This window comes from Cervus canadensis, chromosome 13 (assembly GCF_019320065.1).
Source record: "Cervus canadensis isolate Bull #8, Minnesota chromosome 13, ASM1932006v1, whole genome shotgun sequence".
In the NCBI taxonomy this organism is placed as follows: domain Eukaryota; kingdom Metazoa; phylum Chordata; class Mammalia; order Artiodactyla; family Cervidae; genus Cervus; species Cervus canadensis.
The window spans coordinates 6,043,341-6,058,400 of NC_057398.1; positions in this window are offsets into that span (position 1 = coordinate 6,043,341).

Consider the following 15,060-nt stretch of genomic DNA (forward strand, 5'->3'; position numbering starts at 1 on the left):
TATTTTGTCTATTTATGAAAGACACATTGCTGGCTAAGTTGTTTATTATCACTGGGAATTAGTTAACTCTGGGAGGGCCAGTCGCTTTAGTGTCAGCAAGAGGCTAACATGTCAAAGAATCAAAATAATAAAATAAGAAGACATAATAAATGATCTTCTTTGAAGTTCTCATCTGCATGGAGGTAGGGAATAGGTACTTCCCCACACCTACTCCATTGCAAAAGGGGTGCAGAGTGGGGAGAGCCCTTCAGCTGATGCTCTCAAGCTGTTTTGTAGACTGAAGGTGTGGGTAATAAAACTTATTACTTGAAAATATGTTTTGTTTTTTGTTTGTTTGTTTTTTTTCACGAAACTGACTTTTGGCTAGCTTCTATGCAAATCCTATATAGGTGATCTAGAGCCTCTCTTCAGTCTTGAGACAAACTTCATAGAGTTCCATTTTTATATCCTCTTACCATAGACTTACTCACGGGTTCCTTAGATCAGAAAAGCCATTTTCCATTTCTTCATGTGAAAATCCTGCATATTTTCAACTTAAACTAAAATATCATCAAAATATCATCATACCTGCAGAGTTTCCTTTGCTCCACCAGATAGCCCACTCCTCTGTGAATCTTGAGAGATCTTTTTTCTAACGTTCAAGTTGACATCATCTTCTCTTTGGTTGCTTGATTAGTAGTTTGACTTTCTATTAAATCAAAATACTTGCTATAATATAATTGCAACAAGTCACCTGCTGGGAGCTTAAAGAACATGTTTGTCATGGAAATTCAGGGCATAATCACAGGAAGTTGGAATCCCATGGTGGCTTCTGATGTCTTGGGAGAAATAACGCAGTGGTCTTTGGATATGATGATCAAAATCCAAGATACTAAGATTCAGTTTCTGGCAAAAAGTTTCAATATATAGACTATTTTGACTGATAAAAAGAAAATGAGTAAAAATGAAATAAAGACAAAAAATAAAGATTTGATGACAAGTATTCCAAAGCAGAGATAATACAACAGAAGAAAAAGAAATAAAAAAACAAACTGTCATTGTTTTAAGTTAAAGTGAAAAGAATAGCAGAGCATCCATTAAGCCAAAATTACAATTACAGACTTATCCTAAAAGATTGTAAAAAACTTATTTATAAATATTAATACAAATTAAGGTTATATGGTATAGGCATAGTGATGGAAAGCATCAGTCAATGCAATAGAATTAGGATCCCAGAAAGAAATCTAAACCAATCTGTGACCTTGTCACATGATTGGAGATGTATCCAAAATTAGTTAGAATCAAGATAATGTTGAAACAATTATAGTTTCATATGGAAAAGAAAACAAAATTATACTTCCACACCAACCAAAGTTAAAAACACTCCAAATGGCTAAAAGACCTCAATGTGAAAAAGAATCCTTACAAAATTGTTAGAATACAGTATAGAAAAAAATGATTAAATCTTGAAGTAGGAAAGCATTTTTTTGTAAACTATTAAAAAAACTGGAAATCTTTAATATGTAAAATTTCTGTAGAACAGAAGGCACCATAAACACAATTAAGATACACCACATACTGGGAGAAGAGATTTACAGCAAATATAACAGGCATAATATTAATATCCAAGCTATAAAGGAATTCTTAAAAATCAAGTTAGAAAAGACAAATAGAAAAATAAATGAAAGATGCAAAAAGACAATTCACAGAAGATGAAATCCATGGTGACAACAAATATGAAAAAACACTCTACCTCAATTTAATCAGGAAAATGCAAATAACAACAAGATACCCCATCATAGACCCTAAAGTCAGACACTGTCAGCCTTTGGCAGGGAAGAGGTGACATGAGAGTGCTTGCACACTGCTGGTAAATAAATAAATTGGCACGACTATTTTGAAGAGCAATTTGGTAATATGTAGTAAAATTGTATATGTATATGACCTAAGACCTGGCAATTCCACTTCCAAAAATATGCCCTAGAGAAATTCTCCCTCACATGCAAATATCTTCCAAGATATTCAGAGAAGCATTGTTGGCTACAGAGAACAAAAACTGTAGAGGAATCAAATCCATTAGGTGAAGAAAGGATAAATAAAGCTCTCTGTGACATATTACCCAGTAACTAAAAGAGGTAAAATGGAATCGTGTATAACAGTACAGATTTGGCAGTCATAACACTGGCAGAAAAAGCAAGCTGCAGAAGGACATTTACAATATGATGCAATTTTTGTGAAATAAAAACATACGATATGATACATTTTTATTGATAAATGCACATATGGTTATGGTTGCAAATATGGATTTAATACCTATGCATTATATTCATGATACCGTGAACATCTGTAGAGAAAGGGAAGACGTTGGGACATGAAGGAAAACAGGGAATTTTTTTTAAAAGATTTTTTTTTTAAAAATGTGGACCATTTTATAGTCTTTATTGAATTTGTTATAATACTGTTTCTGTCTTATGTTTTACTTTTTTGGCCATGCGGAATGTAGGGCCTTCGCTCCCTGACCTGGGATCAAACCTGTACCCCCTGCATTGGAAGCAAAGTCTCAACCACTGGGCCCCCAGGGAAATCCCTGACGGAAGTTTATTAGTAGCATGTTTAATGAATTTCTCAATCAAGTGGGAAAAAAATATTTTCTCTAAGTGGTAAGCACATGATCGGTACAGTATCATCTGCAGTTTTCTATATTTAAGTTTTAAAAAGAAAGAAAGTGAAATCGCTCAGTCATCTCTGACTCTTTGTGAACCCATGGACTGTAGCCTACCAGGCTCCTCCATCCATGGAATTTTCTAGGCAAGAATTTTGGAGTGGGTTGCCGTTTCCTTCTCCAGGGGATCTTCCCGATCCAGGGATCAAACCCGGGTCTCTCGCATTGCAGGCAGACGCTTGAGCCACCAGGGAAGCAGATTCTTTACCAACTGAGCTGCTAGGGAAGTACTAAGTTTTAAAAAAATAATAACTTAAGAATCTAGTGAGGGAAGAAAAACCAAAACTAACCTCCAAAGAGAATTGCAGAAAAAGAGAAGAAAGAAAAAGAAATGGACTAAGGCTCAGTATCTAAATAACAAAAGTAGATGAGGGTTCAAGAACAAAGGTCACTGAAGTCTTGCTCCAGTTCTTGCTCATTTTCAAGTGTGGTTGGTTACCGTTGGGCGCGTCTAGACTTCTGCTTCCTAAGCCACAGTGTATCCCCACATTGCATCACCCCTGGTACCCCCACACAATGCCTGACCGGAAAAAGTGACTCCAAAAAGCACATGGACTGAATCAAATCCATGACCTCCGCATCAGATTTCACAAAGGGGAAAAGAAACGATAATTTTCTCAGTCACTTGGAGGGTTGGTTGACCTTTTTCCAAAGGAGAAAGATGAACCAGGAAAGCAACCCAGAATTGTGGGAATTTGCCCAGAAGGCTTTGAGGGGTACCCACCTGCACACAGGAAATCTGGTCACACAATGGATCTTGCAGACAAGTAAAGAAAATTAGCACACGGTTAATGGGGCAAATCCACTCCAATGAAAGGAGGCAACAAAGATATCCTCATCTGACTCCTGGTGTACATCAGTAACAGAATCTTCTCTTTGAATCACGCAAAGCTGGGTAGGGAATGCCAATCAACATCCGTTTGGTACTATGAATGTCCTAGCAGGAGGGACAGGAGGCTATCCTGCTAAATCATATTTAAATTAGCCAAGGTGGGCAGCTGCCTCACAGATAGTGCTGGTGGAAGACAATGCAAGACAGATGATTTACCAATTAAATGAAGCAGGCTTCCCAAACGCTGATGGCCGAGGGCTGGGGTGCCATGTGTCTCTGCCAGACGCAGATCTGTTTCCATAACCAAATTAGGCTTCAAGTTTAGAACTCATATGTCTAACCCTCCCTACTTGGTCTCCCGCCCCCTTACATATATACAAAGAGAGCTGCATGTTAATGAACAAAGCTCAGACTTTCTCCATTTCTCCACTTGTCAAAATCTCTTTCACCTTCACGACCAACAGTAAATCACGGGTTCTGCTTGAACAGACACTCAGACAAAACCCCTAGTAAATGGCTATCATAGGAAAGAGGCCTTTGTCAGAGCACAGGCATTGTGCTTCAAAAGGGAAACATAGCCCAAGTGGAAACACGAAAGCTTGTTCAGGCCATTCTTTTATATAATGCAGCGTCTGGTGCAGGCTAGCATTCAGAAATGCATTCAAGCCCCATTTCCAAGGGACTGCCATGTCAATGAGAAGACCAAAGGGTTGGATTATAAGAACAATAACCATCATTTGGGTAGGCAAATTTTCAGTGTGCTTTTTACCACTGCTTGTGGAGTCTTCAGAAAAATGTTTAGTACTTTTTATTATAAACTTCCTCTTATAGATGGAGAATCAAAGAAGGTAGGATTATGTCTAAAGTCTTACAATCTGAGACGTAGGATTAAAAAGATTTGTTGCTCTTTCTTTTATAACATATATCTCTAAAATGCCTTCTAATTCAGAAAATCTGTGAGTACAGATCTAAAAAAGCAGGAAGCCATGAAAAGGCAATTTGACACCATTCAGGGTTGTGTTATGAGAAAGAGAGAGGGCAGAGAGAGAGGAAGAAAACAAAAACACAAAAGAAAAAAATATAAACAATGTACAGAAGAATTATGACAAGAGGCATTTTCTTCACCCTGGCTTTTACTCAAAAAATTAGCCATTCCAATTTATCTTTTTCTGTAGAGAAGTAGAGGCACACGATGAAATTGTAATAAATGTTCAGGATGTTACAGATAAGGTAAAGATCTCAGACTAGTAAATGTTTTCAAAGATGAATAGCAGACGGGAAACTGTAAGCCAATGTAGATTTTATTATTTTTTAAAATTTCATAGCTGTTTTTACTAAAGTATTGTTGATGTACAATATTTTATGTTACAGTGTACAAGGCAGTGATTCACAAATTTTAAATATTATACTCTTTATAGTTATTATAAAATATTGGCTGTAATCCCTGTGTTGTAAATATATTCTTGTAACTTATTTTATATAATAGTTTGTACCTCTTATCCCCGACCTCTATATTGCCCTTCTCCCCTTCCCTCTCCCCAGTGGTGACCACTAGTTTACTGTCTATATCTGTGATTCAGTTTTGTTTATGTTATATTCAGCAGTTTGCTGTATTTTTTAGATTCCACATGCAAGCAATATCACATAGTATTTATCTTCCTCTGTCTGACTTATTTCACTTAGCATAATGTCCTCCAAGTTCATCCATGTCATTGCCAATGGCAAAACTTCATTCTTTTGAAAGGCTGAGTAGTGTTCTATTGTGTGTAGCTGTGTGTGTATCACGTCTTCTTTTATCCATTCATCTGTTGATGGACACTTAAGTTGCTTCCATATCTTAACAGTAGTAAATAAAAGTGCAATGAACACTGGGGTGCATGTATCTTTTCCAATTAGCATTTTTGTTCTCTTGGTATATATATATGCAGGAGTGGAAAAAGCTCATAAAAACTCAACATCAAAAAAAAAAACCCAAATAACCAGGTTAAAAAATTTGGCAGAAGATCTGAATAGACATTTTTCCAAGGGAGGCATGCAGATGGCCAAAAGGCATATGAAAAGATGCTCAGCATCGTTAATCATTAAAGAATACAAATCAAAACCACAATGAGATATCACCCCACACTTGTCAGAATGGTTATCATCAAAAAGAACACAAATAGCAAATGCCAGCCAGGATGTGGATAAAAGAGAACCCTTCTAGAGTGTTGGTAGGAGTCTAAATTGATGCAGCCACTGTGAAAAACAGCATGGACATTTCTCAAAGAAACAGAAACAGAACTACAAGTGACTCAGCAATTTCACTCTTGGGTATGTATCTGAAAGAAACAAAAACACTAACTAAACAGTTTTAGAATCCTTCAAAAATTTGAGGCAATTGATTGCAAACACCTGATTTTACAAATGAGCAAATGGAGAAGAAAGAAGAAATGAACTTTTAGTACAAGTGGAGAACAAGAACTAGGTCCCAAGTCCTTGGCTTTCCTGTCTGTCATGGCATTAAAGTCATCTACCCATTGCTTGAGTTTAAGGAAAAGACACTCAACCTCTCTTGGCAGCACTGTGTGCCAGGCACTGTGCCAGACAGTTTTTAGGGCAATCCAGAGCAGCCCGCGTAATGCTCACCTTAGTCTTGTTGAATAAAAAAGTAAACACTACCTAATGTAGTTCTGAAAAAGGAAATCATATCTCACATATCTACTGGAGCTGTTTGATGAGCTTGGTAAACCTTGTGAACATGGAAAGCCAGTGGATATATACTTTATAAAAACTCCTGCTGTCTTTTGTCAATTTTCTAAAGGAAAGCTCCTTAAGCGTGGAAAGAACACAGGAAAAAACTTCATGAATCTTTTTGTAAAGTATTGGTAAAACACAAGAAACAAATCCTACATAAAAGATATGCTTTTCGAGGGAGATGGGAGGGGGGATCGGGATGGGGAATAAGTGTAAATCTATGGCTGATTCATATCAAATGTATGACAAAACCCACTGGAAAAAAAAAATAAATTAAAAAAAAAATATGCTTTTCATATATGTTATGGCAACAACAAGAAAAAATCTCTAGGATATTGATACTGGAATGTATCATTTTTGTTTCAGAAGAATTATTTTGAAAATGGTGCAAAGTTTGCAGGTGGAACTAAACCTTTCCATGTAGTAATATGCCAAGCCAAGGTGAGTAAATTACAGGCTGTGAGACCAAGCAGATATCTAGCTTGTGAGTTTCAGTGTGACCTCGTGTGAGAAATGCATTTAGAAAAAAAAATAAAAACAGATGATTTTTGTATGATTATGGGTTCACTACCTGTTACAATCCAGAACAGGAATGTTGGAACTGCTGCATCCGTTGCCTTAAATATCTATTCCATGTGCTGCTGTCGCTGCCAAAAGACCAGCAATTTTCTGGGCATGATCTGAAAAGATGCTGGGAATGCACAGACAATATTATTATTTTGTGTACAAAATCATGATTTGGCCGCAGCTGGGATACTGTTTATAGCCCTGGTGTACTCAGCAAGAGATATATGTATGACAGAGCTGAAGGAAGTCCAGAGGAAAACCTGAAAACAATCATGGGAAAGAAAAGGAATTAGCATGAGGATGAACTAAAATAACTGTTTGTCTACAAATATAAAGATGATGATAATGTAACATATGCAATGAGATAAAGACAAACATTGAAATTCAAAGGTAGGTCTCCTCTCTCATACTAAGCTGGGAACTTGAATGAGACCGTGTCAAGGAAATAAAGGTATTGAAGAAAGCCATAATTCAAAAAGATCCATGCACTCCAATGTTCATAACAGCATTACTTATAATAACTAAGATATGGAAGCAACAGTGTCCATTGATAGATGAATGAGTGAAATGATATGGTATGTAAACACAATGAAATACTATGTGGTCACAAAAAAGAATGAAATAATGCCATTTGCATCAGCATGGATGGACCTAGAAATGATCATACTAAGTGAAATAAGTTATAGAAAGGCAAATATATGTGGAATCAAATTTAAAAAGATGAAACGAACTTATTTACAAAACAAAGATAGACTCAAGGACATAGAAAACAAACACAGTTATCAAAGGAGAAGGGGAGGGGGGATAATTTAGGGGCTTGAGATTAAAGTATACACAGTTATATTTAAAATAGGTAACCAACAAAGACCTACTGTATAGCATAGGAGCTATACTCAAAATCTTGTTAACAACCTATAATGGGAGACAATATTTAAAAAGAACATATATATTTTTATATATGTATAACAGACTCACTTTTCTATACATCTGAAACTAACACAGTATTTTAAATCAATTATATTTCAATAAAAAATGCTAAAATAATTTTTTTAAAAAAGGAAATAGAAGTACTAGCTTTGGCTCTGCTAACAACTAGCTATTTGACCTAGAGGAGTTTCTTTACTCTTTCTGGGCTTCACTCTATTCATCTCTAATCTTCATAAAGGGATTAGGAAAGATTAAATCCAATCTTGTGAAACAATTATTTATTGAGAAACTACTATGAACAGTCTGAGAGCCTGAAAGTTACAGGGCCCTAGATCTGCGATCTGCACCACTAAAAAACTCGCAGTCTAGTATGGAATAAGATTTGTTGTAATTGTTCTTTGTTTTTGTTTAAATACAGATTGGGATCTGTATTCACCACAGAGGAGCAACAAGCTGAGATGAAAGCCTTGAATAAAATGTATTATTTGCTCAGTCATATCTGACTCTTTGCAACTCCATGGAATGCAGTCTGCCAGGCTCCTCTGTCATGGGATTCTCCAGGCAAGAATACTGGAGTGGGTTGCCATTTCCTCTTCCAGGGAATCTTTCCGATCCAGAGACTAAATCCAGATCTCCTCCACTGAAGGCAGATTCTTTAGCATCTGAGCCACGAGGGAAGCCCACTCTACTTAAGAAAGCAATCCCTAAACTCAGGGGCCATGAAGAGCAAACAAGTCTTTGTTTCTGTTTGGAATATCAAATTCAGTGACTTCCACTTAGAAGGAACCTACTAAATAACTGAAATATAATTTAAAAGATGAGTAGAATTGTTTTCCTGTCAAAAATGGACTTGGAGAAATCATTTATGCTTGAGGGATTTGCATAAGCCAATGTGTAGAAGCAAGAAAGTGTAATCTTCATAGAAGGAAGAATGGCATGGTTTGGCTATTGTATAAAACATTGTGTGTGAGGGTTGATAGACTGGGAACACAGGTAGGAGCTGCTTGAATTCCCATTTCATGAATATATATAGGGAGACATTTAATGTTTATAATCATAAGATTAAAGTTGATTACATGATCACTTCATGGCAAATAGATGGGGAAAAAATGGAAACAGTGACAGACTGTATTTTCTCAGGCTCCAAAATGACAGTGGACAGTGAATGCAGCCATGAAATTAAAAGATGCCTGGCGCTTGGAAGAAAAGCTATGACAAACCTAGACAGCATATTAAAAAAGCGAAGACATTATTTTGCCGCCAAAGTTCCATATAGTCAAAGTTATGGTTTTTCCAGTAGTCATGTACAGATGTGAGAGTTGGATCATAAAGAAGTCTGAGCACTGAAGAACTGATGCTTTCAAAGTGTGGTGCTGGAGTTTATTTCAATAGCAAAGTTAATACTTATGAACCTCCCAAATTAAAATTGTGACATTTATCTATTCAATTTATTCACTCATTAATTCACCTGGGGAACATGTTAATACCAGGGAGCTTCTTGAACACCCTCCTCCCAACCTCGGGGATTCTGATTTAGAAGAACTGGGGTCGGGGGGAGCTTAGGATCTGCCTTTATAATAAGAACTAGTGATGATTTTCATGCAGAAAAAATATAGCCCACAGTTTTAGAAGCACTAGGTGAGTATGATTTTCATTTATAAGATGAAAAAAAATGAAATTACCTAATTCAGGGACCATTTCAATGACCAAATCAAATCTATAGCCTGGTTGATCTGATCAACTGTGCAGAAACTGGCCATTACCATGGCAAAGGGGAGGGGAACATTCAATAAAAAATGATTGATTCATTGTTCATGTTGAAGATGAATGCAGACACGGGTTTTGTTTCAAGTGATTTGGATGGAAACTAAAAGCTCTCTAAGCTCCAAGGAAATGTATGTTTTTATTTCTTTGGATAATTCAATTGCCATCACTGTTTTAATAAAATGGATATAAAACATAGATCTGATATTCTATCTTTGTTTCTCAATATAATCTTGTCCTAGCTTTGGTCTCATCGTCCCCCCCTCCCCATTCAGTAAAGTTGGAAAGAGATTGATTAATTCCTTGTTTTCTTTGTTGCCACACTCCCCTGCACTTCTTGATTGCTGCTGGGACAGGAACTAAGAAAATGACACCAGGACGAATGCTGCTGGGGCATTTCCAATCCATTGGAACTAGGAACTATTTGAAATCTTGCCAGACAGCTAGTCCTCAGGAGACAGGAACTCCCTCATTTAATAAAAATGACTTTTTTTTTTAACTTTATACAGAGACATCATGTTTTCAGCACTTGGTATTTAAAAATGAATCATTGCGATGATGTTTTTCAGATATTCAGATTATCTTGGAGTACCTCATTAAACAGAATAATCCTTCTACATACTCAGAAATTAGAAAGTTCTAGGTTCTAGACCCAGCTCTGCCCTAAATATAAGCAATCTAGAACAGAGTTTTAACAGTGATCCCTTGAGGGATCACAGGAGGTTCTACATAAAGAATATCAATGCTGGATAGAAACTGAGAGATTATTCGACCCAACATCTGAAGAATTTCATGCACAGAGGAACTTAGTGGGCTACAGTCCCTGGGGTCGCAAAGAGCCGGATACACCTGAGGGACTAACACACACACACACTTAGGCATACAGATGAGGCAGCTAAGGGACTGACCGCGGCAATTACTTCCCCAAGGTCACTTGGTTAATCGTGACTTTTGCTGGGACAAAGACACAGGCATCTTGACTCCTCAATCCTGTCCTGTTTTCACTGCACCTCACAACTTTAGGGGATCAACTAGGAAGCACAGCAAGTCCCATTTTAAAAATGAAGAAGCAAAGGCTCAAAGAAATGAACAATTTTGCTAGCAACACATATCTCACGCTAATATTAATGCAAAAGTAAACACTAATACCCTGCCAATGGAACAGTTCCCATATGTCAGGAGCACTGCCAAACACTCGACGTGCATTCCCTAATATTCCTGACCTGGTGGTCTTTCTTATTTACTGCTCAGTGCATTCGAAATGAATCTACCATCTCCTGTGAATGGCATAGTTATGTCTCAAGTTTCTTGGTTCTTGATAAAACAAGAACTCAAACTAACATCTTTTAAAATCAAGACTTGTGCTTAATTCACAATAGCATAATATATACTTCCCGAAATGGTTTAACCAAGAAACAGCTTTGGTTTGTGGTAGATGTTTCACATCATGGAGTCTGCCCCTTGTCTCTACTCTCTCTTACCATCCCTACACAGGAAGCCTTTAGGAATGATCAATGAACCCCACCTTTTTTTTGTTTTGGTCTTGCTGCATGTGGGATCTTAACTCCCCCACCAGGGATCACACCCACGCCCCCTGCAGTGGAAGCCCAGAGTCTTAACCACTGAACCACACGGGAAGTTCCCCCCACCCCCCTTTTTTTAATCCAAAGCATTTTCTTTCTCATGCTGAGTCCTTTGTGTTGTGTGTTATTTCTTCTAGAAGCAAAGTTTCCGAGAAAGACTGTCCCTCCATATTTTTTAAAATATCCACTCAGGGCTGCGTCTATGTGGACACATTAGTACTAGGAACAATGAGTGGGCCTGGAGAGGATTTGCAGATGCATCCAGAACACCTAGAAACTTTATTAGGATAACAGGTGGAATCTATTGACCAAATAGGGGGTTCAGAAACTTGGGGTTCTGAAACCACTAGAGTTAAGAAGCCTCTGCCTATTAATTTCCCCCCATGGCTCAGCTTCGGTATGTGAGGGGACTTAAATGAAGGATTTAACAACAGGACACTTAGAGGAATCCTCAGGAAAATTATTGGAAAATGTGGGATGTTTTGTTACCATTGACAGCGAAGCTTGGGAAGCATTTTTGAAAGTCTCCTGAGTCACCTACAGCAGTGACTATCAAACCTCTTGCCCCCAGGACCTCTTCGTTAATCCCAAACAACAACAACAAAAACGAGTTAAAATAGTCACACTACTTTACATCTTTGAAATATCTTTAATCTCTGACTTAAAACAGCTATAGTTTCAAATACACTTCTGCAATCAGTCTTATACGTAATACATTATTCTGGCTGAAGGATATGGGGAAAAAAACTGGATTGATTCAGATATGTAGTTAGAAAACAGATGAGTATTTTAAAAACCTTTTCATACAATTGAGGATATTTGTCTTCGATATTATTTTGAAACTCAGCAAGTAGATCCTTACAGATTTGTTGCAGTGTCGAATCTGAAACCATATCAGTAAACTTTTCATATTCTGCTACATCAAAATACATTGGTCTCTTGCACTTTGAGTGAATTTTTCACCCACACATGATTGTGAAGAAACGTGCATTAGTCATTTAAGAAAATATTGGTTCCTTGAATAATGCAGATCTTCCAAATGTTGACATATTTCATTATCCAATAATAAAAATGACTCATTCATTAATATCACTACCAATTTCATCAAGAAAGTCATTAAATATTGGAAAGTTGTCAAGGATACTGTAGCAGATACAAGTTTTCCAGAATGCTATTATTTTTGTTTGAATGCACAAATATTATTGGCAAAAAATACTGTCAGTTGTTTTCTCAGAAGTGACAGGCTTACTTCTTTCATTTTCAAGGAAATGTCTGCTAGATATCCAAGTTTCAATGACCATTACTTGTTGGTCAGTAGTTCCTTCTAGTATGAATGATGTTTCATGAAAGGAGTGACAAATTCAGTTTGCAACTCAGATCCCTTTGCCTGGAGACAACTGTCATATTTTGGTATGCATTTACATGTTTTTCATGAACTTTTCATTTGTCACACTTACTATATAAAAACATATACTCCAGGATTAAGATTTAGTATTTTTAATAATTTATATAAGTAAAATTTTTACTGCTTCTTCACGGATATTCTTAAACTGGCTTCCTCCTTTTTCCCTCCTCCTTCTTCCTCTTGTTTTTTTCTTCCTTTGTTATTTCCCTCCTTTCTCCTTCTTCCCTGCCATCCCTCCATGCCTTTCTCTCTTTCCTTTACAAGTGTGAGGTAGGGAAGAATAATGACTACTAGTCCAGTTTGGTGGCATTGCCTTGATTTATACTAAAGCACCGATAATTGGCCCAGAATTTCTTGTGTACCATCACTGGAAATGCAAAGACAGTAAAAAATAATACTTTATTGTTATTATGAAAATAGTTTGAACCCTACAGACTCCCTAAAAGTGCCCAGAAACAAGAGGTTTCCTTAGACCACAATTTTTTTTCATTATATAAAAAATAAAATCGTGGGCAAATGCAATAGGATTTATCCATGTTGCAGCATGTATACCTGTGGTGGATCCACGTCAATGTGTGGCAAAACCACTACAATATTGTAAAATAATTAGCCTCCAATTAAAATAAATAAATTTATATTAAAAAAAATAAGCACATTAAATGTAAAAAAAAAAAGTTTCTTCCTTTTTAAGGCACCATAAAATTCCATTATATGTATATACCATATTTTACTTACTCAATCAGAAGTTGGATTCAGCCTCTGTACCTTGACACTGAGCTAAATTTGATACAGAGTTTTAGGTGATGTAGCAAAGAATCCAGACAAAGGTCCTTATAGTCAAAGCTATGGTTTTTCCAGTAGTCATGTATGGATATGAGAGTTGGACCATAAAGAAGGCTGAGCACTGAGGAACTGATGCTTTCAAACTGTGGTGCTGGAGGATACTCTTGAGAGTCCCTTAGATGCCAAGAGATCAAACCAGTCAATCCTAAAGGAAATCAGTCCTGAATATTCATTGGAAGGACTGATGCTGAAGCTGTATTCAGGACTGAAGCTGAAGCTCCAATACTTTAGGCACCTGATGCGAAGAGCCGACTCATTGGAAAAGACCCTGATGCTGGGAAAGACTGGGGGCAGAAGAAAAAGCCGGATAACAGAGGATGGGATGGTTGGATGGCATCACTGACTCAATGGTCATGAATTTGAGCAAGCTCCAGGAGACAGTGGAGGACAGAGGAGCCTGGTTAACCGAAGTCCATGGGATCACAAAAAGTCAGACAAGACAGTGACTGAACGATAACAACCACAAAGAATAGCTTTATTGCTTTGTCAGGCAAAAGGGTCCACAGTGGGCTAATGACCTCAAAACTGTGTGACCCAGCTTGGAGAGGGTAGTGAGAAATTTTGTAGTAGTGGTTCAAAGAGGGTATGATCACGTCATGGCCATTCTTCTGATTGGATGGTGGTGAGGTTAAGTGGGAGTCAGCATCATCAACCTTCTGGTTCCAACCGGTCTGGAGCCTATGCACTTGCAGGCAGCATACATCATTAACTCTTAACTTTTCCTATCTGGTGGGGGTTTCAGTACCTGCAAAACAACTCAAAGATATTGTTAAGTGTATCCCTGGATGGGGAACCAGGACCTTGCCCCAGGGCTGCACTATAGTTACTCTATTTGTTTCTCCCTTGTATCATATCCCCTCCCTTCCCTAATTAACAATTGCTTGACTTGGACCTCAGTTCAGTTCAGTCCCTCAGTCGTGTCTGACTCTTTGTGACCCCATGGACTGCAGCACGCCAGGCTTCCCAGTCCATCTCTAACTCCTGGAGTTTACTCAAACTCATGTCCATCATGTCGGTGATGCCATCCAACCATCTCATCCTCTGTTGTCCCCTTCTTCTCCTGTCCTCAATCTTTCCCAGCATCAGGGTCTTTTCCAGTGAGTCAGTTCTTCGCATCAGGTGGCCAAAGTATTGAAGTTTCAGCTTCAGCATCAGTCCTTCCAATGAATATTCAGGACTGATTTCCTTTAGGATAGACTGGTTGGGTCTCCTTGCCGTCCAAGGGACTCTCAAGGGTCTTCTCCAACACCACAGTTCAAAAGCATCAATTCTTCAGTGCTCAGCTTTCTTTATAGTCCAACTCTCACATCCATACATGACTACTGGAAAAACCATAGCTTTGACTAGATAGAACCTTTGTTGGCAAAGTAGTGTCTCTGCTTTTTAATATGCTATCTAGGTTGGTCATGACTTTTCTTCCAAGGAGCAAGCATCTTTTAATTTCATGGCTGCAGTCACCATCTGCAGTGATTTTAGAGCCCCAAAAAATAAAGTCTCTCACTGTTTCCACTGTTTTCCCATCTATCTGTTTGACGTGATGGACCGGATGCCATGATCTTAGTTTTCTGAATGTTGAGTTTGAAGCCAACTTTTTCACTCTCCTCTTTCACTTTCATCTAGAGGCTCTTTAGTTCTTCTTCACTTTCTGCCATAAGGGTGGTGTCATCTGCATATCTGAGGTTATTGATGTTTTTCTTGGCAATCT